Genomic DNA, 366 nt, shown 5'->3' with positions numbered 1-366 from the left:
GAGCAGAACGGGTACACAGCGAACGCGGACGTGCCTTTGGAGTTGTCTGCGGTGAAAGGAAACAGATGAGCCCGAGGCTGGTGGGACTTAAGGTGCCTGGCTGACTTAAAGACCTGAGAGCCCAGGTGAAACCAGGGCGCGCTTGAGCAGGAACGGCACGTAGCCAGAGCTGGATGGGAACGCGAAAGATCCAGAGGGAGGACCCCCAGCGCCTGAGAAAGTGGGGCCTCGAGATAGGTATCCTTTGCCTCACCATCACCTAAGCCTTATGGTGAATTCGGCCCAGGCACCCTAGAACCCGGCTGTACTTGCTGGGCATGCGCACTCGGCAACAGGTGCCCCAGTTCCCTTAGGCACCGCGCCCGC

This window comes from Mustela putorius, unplaced genomic scaffold (assembly GCF_011764305.1).
Source record: "Mustela putorius furo isolate JIRA1106 unplaced genomic scaffold, ASM1176430v1.1 tig00003858_pilon_pilon_pilon, whole genome shotgun sequence".
NCBI lineage: Eukaryota > Metazoa > Chordata > Mammalia > Carnivora > Mustelidae > Mustela > Mustela putorius.
This window is presented reverse-complemented; position numbering follows the sequence as displayed.